General features: G+C 44.6%; 1 protein-coding gene across 1 annotated transcript in view; it reads right to left on the bottom strand.

Moving 5' to 3' along the window:
- The window catches only part of grm8a (glutamate receptor, metabotropic 8a), a gene marked incomplete at its 3' end in the record, with an annotated part of 340,950 nt that overhangs the window by 257,899 nt on the left and 68,051 nt on the right, over positions 1-15,000 (bottom strand). The gene's annotated exons all lie outside the window — the stretch shown is intronic.

Below are 15,000 nucleotides of genomic sequence, written 5' to 3'. Positions count from 1 at the left end.
GCCGTTGGGAGCTTGCCAGCCAGACACTGTGATCAGAAGTAGCCCTGGACTATAGGCCTATTCTCAACACCACAGAAACAGACTGCTATAGTATGGAAGTAGTGAATATTGATAACAACATTTTAAACTAGAGGGTGTATGTGTGAAATTAATCCAGATTGAGCAATTTCATGGCCTACTTCTTGCCTAAAATGTATACGTCATTTACAAACAAGCTGCCAGAGATAATCATCAATGTGTGTATTTTCCCCGTGCTACCTGTGACTGAGCTCTCCTGCTCGGCACAGCTGTGCTGGCTTGAGCCTCTCGCTTATTTACGATGGTGTCGCTCATACCTTGGACACATCAGCCCTTCTTTTAATTTTTGAGCGGTGCAACCGCTCCTATAAGAGGGTTTAGGACCCATCCGTGGTGAAAGTTTTTCTTTCCGTCGTGAAAATGTGTCTTTCGCTGTGACGCCATGCTGTGGAAAACACGCCCATAGGCTAAGCTTTGCAGAACGTGCTGTGATTGGCTAGCGAGACACATGATGAAATTAACTTCAAACTTCGCAGACGCGCTGTGATTGGCTAGCGAGACGCATGATGAAATTAATAATAATGTAAAAAATGTAAGCACCGCTCGCAGGACGTACTGTGATTGGCTAGCGAGACGCATGATGAAATTAATAACTCATAAATATCACCACTCACTTCACACTGGGTGTGATTTTTATTTCAATATCCACATATTAAACTGATAAAAAGAAGCCGCACAGCTTGTAGCCACGATGCAAAATTGATTTATTAAAATACAGAAACCGACACAATATCCACACTATGGACATACGCTCGCAGTTGCTGGTGTGAATTATTTTTGATATCTGCAACTCCCTATTAAGGAGCGCCATATGGGCCTCTACTCATCAGCTGCGTGCTCTTTTTTCTCTTTTATACCTTAATAAGACACGTTGTGTTGTTGTTTTCCTTTAATGTGTCACCGATCTGTAGATCTCCCCTTACTTCGTGTTGAATTAATTGTGCTTTCCATTTTCCAACGCTTGGCATCCATCTGCATAGTGTTTACATAACTCCCTTGCTCCGGTGGTGCAAATGCCTTGACTCAAACTCACTGGAACAGTGGTTTTCTAAGTAGGGGCCACGGCACCCAGGGGGCCAATTGGAAAGGAGAGGAAAATGGAGGGGCAAAACACATCTTTTATAAAGTATATATAAAATGTTATGAAGATACATGTGCCAGTTTAACCACTTTCAATCTGGTATGCTTGTTTTGGGCCTGTCATTACTGTCTAATACATTAAAAAATCACACCCTGTGTGAAGGTAGCGGCGCCTTTGATACATTTTGTCATCGATATGTGTTTATAATGTGTTTATAGCCATGTGTCTCGTGAAGCTTGACCAATCACTTTGTTGACGGGTCTGACCAATCACAGCGTTGACGGGTCTGACCAATCAGAGCGTTGACGGGTCTGACCAATCAGAGCGTTGACAGGTCTGACCAATCAGAGCGTTGACGGGTCTGACCAATCAGAGCGTTGACGGGTCTGACCAATCAGAGCGTTGACGGTGAACACGGACAAAGTCAGGTATAGAGCAGGACCCGCTCTATACCTAAAGGTATAGAGCGGCTAGCGCCGCTAAAAACGTTAAAAAAAACAACCAAAAAAAACATTAAAATAATATATGGAAATAGCTGATCTATCAGCTGCTGTGAACTACGAGCTATTTTCCAGTCTGCTTTAAGTCATTTCACAATGGATATTTGGGGGTCCTTGGCATGGAAAAGTTTGGGAACCCCTGCACTAGAAGTCTTTTAAAACATGGAGTCAACCGTGAAGAGAGACTCTTACCAGTTCTGACTTTCACAGATTGCAGTTGCCAGGAAAGTAATATTATATTATGTAACATTTATCATTCAGTTCACAAAAACAGTCCTGCTGCAAGAAAGCCGTTCCAGTTTCAAGTACCCCCCCCCCCCTCCGCCGTGTCATTAACTAAGCTAATCCTAATCTTTTTTCTCATACACAAACACATATAATTTTGCATGGGTCGCGTCCGTCTGCACACATAGACACAGCTGGTTACACAAGCATACACACACCAGCTTGTCACAAGTACAATAATGCACGCACACACACACACACACACACACACACACACACACACACACACACACACACACACACACACACACACACACACACACACACACACACACACACACACACGCACAAAACTGAACAATTTAGTAGGTCACGCAAAACTATTTCCATTACTTTCCGGACCATTCTTTATCTCGCTCATTCACTCTCCTCTGCCATTTTCTCTCACTTGACACAATTCTCTGGGTGCGTCTAGCGTCTACAGAGGTATGTGTGAACTCCACATGCTGCTCCACAGCTGTGTCTCTTTTGTGTCTGTGAACCCCCATAATTCCGAGAGTTACTGACCTGTAAGGGTCAATTTGGAACCCCTTCAATTGAACCCTAAGGGTCCCGGGTCCCCACTTTGAGACCCACTGAACTATTTTTACACTTTGTCGTTTGAAAGTGTCATGCGAAAACAGCCGATCACTGTGTGTGTGCACGCGCACGCGTGTGCTTGTGTGGGCATTTGCGCATTTGCGTCTCTCTCAGGCTCTTCCAAGGCCAGATTTATACTTGGTTGAGAAAAATACCAGATCTCCAAGATCTGATATTTTAGGTGTGCGACACGATGCACAACCACGTATAAATCAGGATGGAAGTGAAGTCTCTCCGAAGATCACTGCGTGCGCGCGCGTGCACAGTACACAGTGCACACCTGAGTGTTGGGGAGCATATGAGTACAGTTCACTGGCTGCCATTATGTTGAGTAACAGACTACTACTACACACAGACACACACACACACACACACGCGCGCGCGCACACTCACTGCACTCATGCAGCGTTAAGCTAACAGACACGTACAGTGCTGCTGGAATCACAGTACAGCATACTGGGATAAGTGAGCGAGCGAGAGGGAGAGAGAGAGAGAAAAGGGTGGAGTGGACGGAGAGAAAAGTGAAAGCAGTGGAGGATGATAAAATGATGATGAAAATGATGGAAAGGTTTAAGAAGAAATGGATGGATGCATGGATGGATGGATGGATGGATAGTGTATTACTCTATGTTTGTGGGTTCATTCAATGGCGACAACTTATTGAAAGAGCAGACGTTCTTTACTGAATTAATAATAATAGTAGTGACAGGAGAGGCACAACAAATAAAGAGGCCTAAGTGGAGATGGACAGGAAACAGGGAGAAAGAGATGGGGAGAGACAAGCAGTAAAGATCGTCGATAACGGGTCTCGAACCCGCTATGCACTGTCAGGCTATTAGAGCCTAAGTGCCCGGACCGCTAGGTCGCCTTTCTGACATGGATCTGGAACAACACTACAGCGCATGCCCTGTGTGCTAGGAAGGGCATTAGTCTGCAGAGCCTTCGATTGGAGAGTTGCATCAATGAGGGGGCAGAAACAGTGCCTCGAAACAGTGACAAACACTCATATAGACGGCCAGTGCATTCTGTAAACTTCCGGTTCAGGGCTTTGTCACTATTCGCCAATAGAAGGCTATGTAGAAGACCTGGCCCGATGAAGTGAACGGAGGTGACGCAACACTCCTTATATGGCTCTGCGGTCAACAGATGTACTGTTCAACACAGGCATGAGTAAAAGCAGGCAAATACGATTTGCTCAACCATTACAGAAGGATGGCTGGATGAATGGATGGAAAGACAGATCTAATCCTGGTCGATAGCTGGTTAAAATAAAAATGAAATTAAAGAGGGAAGAGTCCAGTGAACCAAACAAAAAAGAAAGAAAGGGTTGAGAGAAGAGGGGGGGGGGGGGGGGGGTTACAGAAAGAGAGAGAGAAAAGAGAGACCTTCTTCAAAATGTAGTTTCTGGATATGCAGTATATGTAAAACAGTTTATAGATTAAAATACATTAATATTATGCATACTTTTCCTACACCTGGTGTGAATGTACTAGGATGTTGTTTTATACAGCCCATTGTCAATAGTGTCAATAGTGTACTGTTATTGTACACGTATAGCTAAAGCGTACAGTCATAAGGAAGAGAAATTGCATTGAAAATAAATGTCCCAAAAATAAATATCGTTGGAATGAAGTGGAATAGAGATAAAGTGAAACAGACACTACTGCGTGTGTCCAAATGAATTTATTTAAGCCCAGCACAGATCTGAATAGACTAAACCTTTTTTCCTTTCACACAAGGATAAACACTTTTTGTGGCTTGGCATCTCCTCTCCTCTTCTATCCTATCCTATCCTCTCCTCTCCTCTGTTCTCTCTCTTCTCACTGTCTCCTCTTTCTCCTATAATCCTGACTCACTCCTTCCTTCAACAGCCTTCTCTCTGTCCTCTCGCTCTCTACTCTCTCCTCCCACTCCCCCATTCTCCCTCATCACCTCCATCTTTCGGTCTCCTCTCCATTCCCCTTGTCTGCTCTACTTTCATCTCTCTCTCCTTTCATCACATCTCCATCTTGGCCCCGACCACCACCACCACATTGATTTAATCTCCACTCCCTGGTTTCGGCATCTCTCTTCCTTGCTCATTTGCACCTCCATCTTTATCTCTCCTTTTTGACGTGTTCCCTCCCTCTTCTCTGTCTCTTTCTGTCTCTCTCCTTCTCTCCCCCTCCGTCCTCCTCCTCTCATCCCTGTGTGTGTGTGTGTGTGTGTGTGTGTGTGTGTGTGTGTGCCCCCCCAATCTCTCTTTCTATCCCTCACACATTTTCAACTCAGTCCCCCATCTCATTCTCACCAATTCTCGCTGTTCACATCTCCCTCACACATTTCTCTCTGCTCCTTCACAAATCTTTATACCAAAGACACACACACACACACACACACACATACACACACACACACACACACACACACACACACACACACACACACACACACACACACACACACACACACACACACACACACACACACACACACACACACACACACACACAGGGATGAGAGGAGGAGGACGGAGGGGGAGATAGTGAAACAGAGACAGACTGTAGGAAAGCATAAAGGGAGAGAGTATAGGAGAGACATCAGACAGTAGACATTTCTGTAGGGATTGAATCAGCTGTTTCATCCTGTCAGTTAATCTGAAATGTTCTGAGGATGTTTTCATTGTCTGAATCCTGGCTGGCTTTCAATCTGTCTATTATCCTGTCTGTCTGTCTGTCTGTCTGTCTGTCTGTCTGTCTGTCTGTCTGTCTGTCTGTCCATCTGTCACCAGGCCTGTTTGCAAGCATGCATCCCTCTCCAACTGCTGGCTTATCTGTCTGTCTGTCTGTCTGTCTGTCTGTCTGTCTCAGTGCATGTCTGTCTGTCTGCGTGTCTCTCTGACTGCATGCCAGTGAGACAGACAGTAATTCAGTCCTCTGATGTGACAGCACTTTTCACCGCCCCCCCCCCAAAAAAAAAGACAGCAAACCCACTGATGTAGATATTTACTATGACCCTCTGGCAATGTCACCATACACAAACACACACACATGCATGCACGCACATGCACACATGCCATGCACACAGGCACACCCAAACACACGCATGCACGCACACCCACACACGCTCGCACACACCTCTACATTGGCGTGTTAAATTATAAAATGTCTGTTATATTCACTTATACTTTATTCTCTTTTATAGCAGTTCACTCTACGTGTGCACGCGCGCACACACGCACACACACCGTGCGTGTGTGTGTGTGTGTACGTACAACTACACCTCTGGGCTTTGAAGTTCCCTGCAGGAAGCCTGCTGCATGCATTGTTAATGAAGAGAGACCAGCGCACGCACCGACGCGCGCGCGCGCGCACACACACACACACACACACACACACACACACACACACACACACACACACACACACACACACACACACACACACACACACACACACACACACACACACACACACACACACACACACACACAGTCTATACATTAAAGAGTTAATATCAGGCCTAAAAGCTGAGTTAGACAGAGCCAGCACAACGTTACAGATGTTGTCCGTCCTGCTTCTGTGTTAAACTAAACATACCTATATTGATAACTAGAAATGCTGCATTGCAGTTGTAAGCCTCCACCCACCAGTTGCAGTTTACTGTTCATCCATGTTTGTCCACACCATTGATGTAGTGAAGCAATGTAATTAGAGCTGAAATGGACACGGAATGTGTGATTCCGCTGAATAGTTCCCAGTGAGAAACACCCTGTCTTCACTTTTAACGGCGTGGCTCTGCCAAGAGGCTGGCCGTCTATGAGATGTGTCATGAAGCTAATTTCGCAAAGCACTGGACCAAACTATGCCAAACGTTGTGTGCACGCTGCTGAAATGTTTAACTTTAATTGTATAATATATATAAGTAAATGGGGCTCAGATCGTGCTGAAACCTTGCCTAAAGTTGGAGTCATGTGTCATAGATAACATCATACTGTAGATGACTGATGTCACAGGCTGGTCACATGAAGTGTGACTTCATCTCTTGGGTCCTTGGCCTGGAAAACGTTGAACCCCTGCTTTAGAGCCTTTAATCCAAAGCAATCCACTATTATATGTGTGTCTTAAATTCACCCCTTCACACTCATTTACATGACGGTGGAGGCAACCGTGGCAAAGTCCCACCCTGCTCATCTGTAGCGGCTAGAGGTTTAGTGCTTTGCTCAAGGACACTTCGACACCAACTCAGGAGGAGCCGGGGTTATAACCAGGAAGCAACTTACTTACTTACAGACAATCACTCATCTATACAATTGGGTTGCTTCCACGCCCCCATTGTAGTGATGTTTGATACTCCTATCTGTAATTGGCTAGGGATGATCACGTGGCGGAAGTGCATCCCAGTTACACCATATTTGGTTACCTATCGAATTCGGCTTACTTCCCTTCGTGTCCTGCCAACTGCCCTGAAGACAGGTCACAGAATCGGACGACTTAACACATTTGGTGTAACACCGACCAGTAATTTTAAGAATGTGTTTGTCGTCTATACTAAGGAAGGAATTAGTGGAGTTTTTTTTTGTTTTTTTGTAGCGTGCGTCAGTAAAAAACATCCGGGTGGAAACACTGGTGCACCAAAAAAAAAATCCGCACCAACATTGCAGCAGGTAGGTAGGAACCAAAATCTTCACATTGACACAGAGGCAGTTATAAGGTGCACATCTTTGTCCAGCTCGCTGTGATGTGTTTGTATGGTAAATACAACCGTTGAAAACCAGGCTTTCATCAGTCTGCTCAAAACAGTTGATCAAAAGTTGTCCTAAAGTTACAATAGCTTACTCACTCGCAAATATTACAGCAGCCTACACTGAATGTCACATGATAGAACAGCAGCATAAAAACAAATAGATTATCTAATTCGGTTGGATGACAGGTGGATAATGAACGTGCACACGCGGATTAGGCTGACGGAAAAGACCATCCGCGCATCTCTACTGTCTCTGTCTCCGATGTGCGGCCCAGGCTACTAGATGTGAGGGCCCTCTAGTACACATACAACTTTACATCTAACACTTTGTCATAGACACACACAAACCTAGCAGTAGTCCGTCTGGTGTGGTAAAACGGAAGCGGCCATTACATCGTCTGTCGGTCATTATGCCTTGTTCCCACAGTGATGGATGGAACACTTTGTGGTGCTGCAAAATGTGTTAGGAAATGTGTTTTGAATTGCTTGGTGGCGCTGCAAAATGTGTTTGGAATAGGCTCATAATAGACAGAGGGCCATTGCACTTGCTACTAATAGTGGCAACGTCTGCACCCCATTTAAGTGTGTGTGTGTGTGTGTGTGTGTGTGTGTGTGTGTGTGTGTGTGTGTGTGTGTGTGTGTGTGTGTGTGTGTGTGTGTGTGTGTGTGTGTGTGTGTGTGTGTGTGTGTGTGTGTGTGTGTGTGTGTGTGTGTGTGTGTGTGTGTGTGTGCGTGCATGTGTGTGTGTGTGAGAGAGGGGGGGGCATTTAAAGTGCATTTGCTATGCATGCTATGTTTCATTGTTGATAGATTGTATATTTACTCATTATATTTAATGTTGATAGACTGTACATATATTATCCATGTTTATTGTTTATTGTTTATTAGGATCCCCATTAGCTTTTGTCATGACAAAAGCTAGTCTTCCTGGGTGGGATCCGACAACATTTTAATAGAAACACTCATTACATCAACTTTACAATCACTATAATCTAAATATCTCAATGTAACCACTGCAGGCCAGCTTGACAGTGTACATATAAGCCTCATTCATATCCACTGTCGATGTATGAATACAAATGATCTTGCATTTAAAATAGGACCAAAACGGCTTCCTAATAATTACTAAAATGTAGCTTCTCTGTCTTACGACAGCCCAGCAAGTCTCTGACTTAGTGTCAGTAAAATGGCAGAGTAGTGAGCGTCCAGTTTTGTAGAATAAGCTGTCTGGCCATCTGACTGAGAAGAGAGAACTCACACACAGAACATCCTCAGTGTCAATGTATCTATTCGTAACTCTGTGAGTATACAAATGGAACCAATTGGGAACTTATGGGTCCAGTTAGTTCCATTTGTGCACTCTCAGAGTTAAATTAACACTGGGGATTTTACCATACAGGATATAGGGGACCAAAGCAATACCAAAGACCTATCAACAACATTTAGAGATCTGTCCCACATAAACCCTAACCCTAAACCCTAACCCTTGGTGGAACGAAGTGGCTGGCCCTGATTTACAGTGAGGACAAAATGGGTCAATAAATACCTGGAAATATCTCTTTTGGCCCAGTGGACCACCTTAACCTCCATGATTCTTACCCTATTCTGGGCAAACATTTGGCAAAAATAGCTGATCTACAAGCTCACAATGCGTTTTGAGCTTGAAGATCAGCTATTTTCACAAAAGATATTTGGTGTAGAGAGAAAAAAGAAACAGACCTTGTATAGAGCCCCAACTCCGTATATTAAAACTGGATTTGACTAGGCCTTGCATTAAAGGACAAAGTGTTAATCCTATAAAATATCATTCTAAATAGCTTCATCATCCCAAATCCTCTCTCTTTCTCTCTCTCTGTCTCTCTCTCTCTCTGTCTCTGTCTCTCTCTCTCTCTCTCTCTCTCTCTCTCTCTCTCTCTCTCTCTCTCTCTCTCTCTCTCTCTCTCTTTCTCTATCAATAGGAGTCAATTATCAGTAGAATTGTGTTTGTACAATATGTCTGGCTTGCAAATAGTGAAAAGAGTGAGACTTTGGCAAATTAAACTTTTCTGGAAGTTGGGCTAAGTGATGAAAAGCTAGTGTCAATACATTGAACCAGAGAAGCCACATGGTGTTCCAGATATCAAAAGACCCCATCATCCAAAGATGCAGAAAACAGTACACAGAGAAGGCAGTTCGGTAAATTGTGCCAGAATGAGAGAACGTATAGGGCATAATTCATTCCAAAGGAATTGGTTCCAAAAATCGGATTAATGCCACATTTATTTAATGTCAGTGGAAGAGAGCAGCAAGTTGTGCAAAGAAGAGACTTACATAATTCTGACACCATCTGAACCCCAGAGTGTGTGTGTGTGTGTGTGTGTGTGTGTGTGTGTGTGTGTGTGTGTGTGTGTGTGTGTGTGTGTGTGTGTGTGTGTGTGTGTGTGTGTGCAGCCTGACACAATTTAATATACATTGCACGGACCTAGTGTACGTCATTTCGTGCATAGTCGCCTAGAAAACCAGAAAATCGGTTGCAACCCGGAAGCAGAGAAGTCCCCACAACTAAATTTACGATTCTGTGCCTATCGGTGCATAACTCAACCGGCGCTGAGTAGGCTCTTGAGACTGTTCGCCTCCGAATCTTCGGGTTTTCCAGTTGTCTATGCAGGGAATGACACTCCATGCAATGTACTGTATACTAAGTTGTGTGAGATCGGATGCGTGCGTGCGTGCGTGCGTGCGTGCGTGCGTGCGTGCGTGCGTGCGTGCGTGCGTGCGTGCATGCGTGCGTGTGTGTGTGTGTGTGTGTGTGTGTGTGTGTGTGTGTGTGTGTGTGTGTGTGTGTGTGTGTGTGTGTGTGTGTCTCACGTGCAAATACGTGCGTGTGATTGCAGTATGTATGTGCTGCTGTCACGGCCAATTTAAGGTGCATTTGTTTTCATTGACAGTGGCAATATTGCACTAAACGAGTGTTATACAATGTGTCATCTGCAACGCTAGAATCAGACATAAAACTAGAATGTTGTGCTCAGTAGAGCGCACAACTCTGATAGAAGGCATGCTCTAATAATAATACTTACACTGTCTAACGCAGTAATGTCAAACTGTGCGTGTGTGTGTGTGTGTGTGTGTGTGTGTGTGTGTGTGTGTGTGTGTGTGTGTGTGTGTGTGTGTGTGTGTGTGTGTGTGTGTGTGTGTGTGTGTGTGTGTGTGTGTGTGTGTGTTTGTTTGTGTGTGTGTGTGTATGTCTCTTTCTCTCTCTTTCTCTCTCTCACTCGCTATCTTTCTCTCTCTCTCTCTCTCTCTCTCTCTCTCTCTCTCTCTCTAGGACAAATAGAACATAGGGAGCATAGTGCTTTGATACTATCATACTGTTTATGGTCTACTTGAGTTTCCCAGCAGGAAGTTCCAAATAATGTCGGCTGATCAAGAGGGGGGGGACTTGTAAATGTGGATGCAACACAAAATGGTTGAGTTGTGAGGTAATAATCACAATGTGGCCCTCTGTTAAAAACAGAAACTGCGCTGGTGCAGTGGAAATGACTCAATAGACGTTGTGGTCTGGTGGCGTAATTAGTTTCATATACATCTTCTCATCTTCTCCCTCACGTAGGAATCTGAAACAGTTGTTTCTGGCCACTCCACCTCCTGGACACCACTACCAAAAAGCACATCAATGCACGCAAGTCATGTCATCCCCTTTCTGTACTATGAGAACACTACAATCTGAGTAACCACTTAACCGTATACATTTACAGGAGTCCCCCAAGGGTCTAGACTTGTTTTTATCTATCTGCTGCCCCTAGTGTACATCCTCACTTACACTAGAATGTTATGTGACTTGTGGCAACTGCCAGGAAAGATGGTCAAAATGTCTTGCAAACAACTGTATGTTGTATGAGTATGTACTCCATAGGATTCCAACATCAGGACATGCAACGTGTACAAGGGGGGAGAAGTCACATTGTATACAGGATACACTTGAACTCAGAGCGATGCATCGTGCATAATGCTTAATTTATACTCCACCATAATACGATGGTGTCGCTCACCAAACCTCACAACGTGTTGTGTGATGTGTTGTGCGCTCAATAGATTCTCCTTAATGTTGGTTCTAATAGCTTCATGCGTAGCTCTGGACTCCTTTAGTCCTGTCAGTGTTACTTTATTATGTGTCCCCACCAGCAATTTTCCCGCTAATCCTTCATCGTGCTGAGCAAATGTAACGTCCGGGATTCAAACCCGGTGTCTCCTGAAGTGGTAAGCCAAACATGTTAACCACTAGCCAAAAGGGGAATCCTCCTTGGCTGCGGGCGATATTAGACTTCGGACAGAGGCTCTGATCCACTCTGCTGGCAAATGCCAAATTCAGGACAATCATGGTGTTGTTAGGCAACGCTTTGTGTTGTGACATCAGACCAGAGCTCTTTGTCAACCTATATAAGATCACTTCATTTGAGTGTGACCTAAATAAAGTGTCCTTCTGAGAGACAGAGACGAAGACGGAGATAGAGACAGAGACAGAGACAGAGACAGAGACAGAGACAGAGACAGAGACAGAGACAGAGACGCAGACGCAATCGCAGACGCATACGGAGAGGGAGACGGACTGACTAACTGACTGACTAACCTGTTCAGTTCTGAGTGTACACAGACCTTCATGGCTCAGGTCTTCCTCCAAAAGAAACATGAAGATGGGCCACAACAAACTCTACTGCCAAATGCCGAGCAACGGAGAGATCAGCTCCGTAACCAGCCAGAAACAAGGAAACCCAGACGAAGAAAGTGCCTACAGTTGTCAACGGTTCACAAAGCCAGGTGAAGTGGAGACACAACAACTGACTTATACAGGAAAGAAAACTCACATCTGTCAACAGTGTGACAAGAGTTTCAAGCGTTCAAGTACTCTGAAGGATCACCAGCGTATCCACACTGGAGAAAGAACATTCGCCTGTAAGCTGTGTGACAAGAGTTTCACCCATTTAAAAACTCTGAAGAAACACCAGTTTATCCATACTGGAGAAAAACCTTTCCACTGTAATCAGTGTGACAGGAGTTTTGGTCGGTTGGGTCACTTGACAAGACACCTGCGTCTACACTCTGGAGAAAAACCTTTCCATGGTCAACAATGTGACGAGAGCTTTGGTCGCTTAGGCACGTTGAAGGGACACCTGCGTCTACACACTGGAGAAAAACGTTTCCCCTGTCAACAGTGTGACAAGAGTTTCAGTCGGTTGGGTCACTTGACCAGACACCAGCGTCTACACTCTGGAGAAAAACCTTTCCACTGTCAACGGTGTGGCAAGAGTTTCACACGGCTTGATAGCCTCAAGACACACCAGCGCATCCACACTGGAGAAAAACCTTTCCACTGCAAACAGTGTGATGAGAGTTTCAAAAAGTTCACGAGCATGTTATTGCATAGATGCAAAAATGCACCTTTTTAGCCTATGAACATACTGTGAAATAAAACAATGACATTTTTTTAACAGCCATACTTGGCCATGTTGGGGTGGGCTGAATGTTGTGGCGATCATCACAGTGGTTCCTTTACGTGCACCATTCCTTTATGTTCAACTCCCTGTGCATTGAGGAAGCTATTGTCAAGGTGGAGAGCCCTCAGGTCACATTCACACTTTTTTCCCTATGAATAATTTCATGTTTAAAAAAAACTAAAACAACAACACACAACTGTCAGAGTGGTTCGTTGGGTTGTTGCATGCATACATGCGCGAGGGTACACAAACAGAAACAAGTACACAAGTAGACATACTCTCACACTCAATAGACACTTCCCCCCCCCCCCCCCCCCCAAAGAACACTTTAGACAGGATAGTGCAGGGAGACATGGAAGCAGGACACATTGTCATCTAAGTTGTTTTTAACCAAGGAAACCATATAGCCAGGTTGTTGTGTGTAACTATACTTTTCATCGGCAGCAGCCTGTGGGAAGTCCATCTGGAGTCACACACACACACACACACACACACACACACACACACACACACACACACACACACACACACACACACACACACACACACACACACACACACACACACAAGGTATGGCTACCTGGTCCTGAGTCAGCCAGGATAACACACACACACACACACACACACACACACACACACACACGCGCGTGCGCGCGCACGCACACTACCTGAGTCAGTATATTGTATTGAGGCAGCCAACTCCAAACCAAAGGCCATGTGTCAACGGTAACTATACACGCACGCACGCACACGCACGCACGCACACAGGAAGCTGGTTCAGTGATCAGTGATCCCTATCTAAGCCCTATAAACCCTGGGGCCATTCAGGCCCAATCAATGGATCTGTGCATTATTGATTCCTGACAGGGATCTCTGCCATGTATAGATTAGCTAGGTCTGATCTTTTACCCTATGGTCCAAGTTTGCAAGGGTTGGAAACTTAACACACACACACACCCAGACACACACGCATGCATGTGCGCGCACGCACGCACGTTCCTACCAGAAAATGGACGCTGGGGTTCAAGTGGTTAACATGCATTAATCAATACAGAGAACAGAACACTTCTGTGCCTCCGCATCTAGGAAGATACCTTGAGCAATGAAAAGAGCTCCAGATGAAATGCTCTTTTACACTTTTTTTAATGAACTAAATGTCTTCTTTTAGTGCAACATTCAAGAATGTGGCCTGCACAAAATGATTACACAAGCATTTCTATCTGCACCTGTAAAATCTGATTACACACTCAGTTCTATCAGTATGCAGTTATATCACACAAATCGTTATTTATTAACTATATTTATAGCAATATTCGGGCGAGAGAGTGTCAGCAACAAACTTTTTGGGGTATGCTGCCAGTGGCCAAGAAAGACACTCCCCGTCGACAACCGTATTATTTATTATTTTTTATGGATGTATTACTGTAAACCTACCACCCCTCAAGACTATAAAAAGGAAGGAGAGGCCAGTGATGTTCTATCGGCAACACATACAAGTCCATACATGGGGCCTGGTGATGTCATTGACTCTACCTTAGTTTACAAGTTGTTTTTTCTACACCAGTTTTGCAATTGACACACAGCCACACACACGCGACCAACACAATGCACAAAAACACAGACACGCATAGAAACTGTGGTTAACTATGATGTGCACATGCTTGTAAGCCCCCCCACCCCCCACCCCCCCACACACACACACACACACACACACGCACACACGCACACACGCACACACGCACACACACACACACCACAACACACTTGTTCTGCACAATCGTATTAAAGACGGACATTACACAATCTGTGATCAGCTGATTTGACTGAACAACGGAGTGATAATAAATACAACCCTTTTCTTCCATGAGGATCTGGAGTTTTTGTATTGTTTTATAAGGATAAGGATAAGGATAATTCCTTTTAACAGGTCGTTCATGAAAGTCCTTGCGGTCTTGTTTCCAATGAGAACCTGTGAGCAATTAGGGGTTAAGAGTCTTGCTCAGGGACAAATTTCATTTCATCGACACATATGCTGACCTGGCCTGGAATCGAACCTGGGGCAACCAGGGCTTCTGGCTCCCTAGGCGGGCTCACTAACCATTCAGCTATGGCCGCCCCATTTTTTCCTATTTCCATAGAAATACACCAATTTCTGCTCTGAAATTACGATGAATGATTCTATATCAGTTTTTTTGTTTGAACAAAATCAAATGATATTGTTTATTTTTTGGGCTTTCCTGTAAAGTGTGCAGTCATGGGATGGGACCACTTAAGCACT

The sequence above is a fragment of the Gymnoscopelus microlampas genome (assembly GCF_963454915.1).
Source record: "Gymnoscopelus microlampas genome assembly, chromosome: 23".
Taxonomy (NCBI): domain Eukaryota; kingdom Metazoa; phylum Chordata; class Actinopteri; order Myctophiformes; family Myctophidae; genus Gymnoscopelus; species Gymnoscopelus microlampas.
Note: the sequence above shows the minus strand (reverse complement) of the source record. Positions and strands in the feature narration are given on the sequence as shown.